The sequence below is a fragment of the Penaeus monodon genome, chromosome 22 (assembly GCF_015228065.2).
Source record: "Penaeus monodon isolate SGIC_2016 chromosome 22, NSTDA_Pmon_1, whole genome shotgun sequence".
NCBI classification, from domain to species: Eukaryota; Metazoa; Arthropoda; class Malacostraca; order Decapoda; family Penaeidae; genus Penaeus; species Penaeus monodon.
Window position 1 is genome coordinate 35,115,929 of NC_051407.1, and position 481 is coordinate 35,116,409.

The 481-nt window shown below is 33.3% G+C and overlaps 1 pseudogene; it reads left to right on the plus strand.

Annotated features, from left to right (window-relative positions):
* The window catches only part of LOC119587097, an 83,114-nt pseudogene that overhangs the window by 59,803 nt on the left and 22,830 nt on the right, over positions 1-481 (plus strand).

Genomic DNA, 481 nt, shown 5'->3' on the forward strand with positions numbered 1-481 from the left:
GGTGTGGCTCAAAAGGAATTTTGTATTCGAGTAAAGGTCTATAAACTGTCTTGTGACTGTAATAACTTTATCTACGAGGTTGTGGGATTTTACCAGTAAAAATAATGATCGAAAAGAAGAACTGAAGTAAAAGGAAATGCATCAGTGTTTTCTGTCAACATTGCATACATCAATAGGAATCCTATTGCAAGTACAACTCATTGATTTATAGCAATGTTGTAATGATAATCAGGCCGCTTATATGCGTTTGATTTAAATTAACTTGAAAGATGTTGCGTGCATTTCCTAAGCGAGGATATTTTCAACAACTAGATTAGATTGGTTTAAATTAACCTTATTCAGCTTTCAGTTGGTAGCTGACCTTAAGCAATATCACCAAAACATTATCTGTCCACTAAAGTATATGCTCATGTTTGAAATCCAGAATCCCCTTAAACAATGTATATCTTAATAAAAGAGGAATAGAAAACAGTGAACTCGT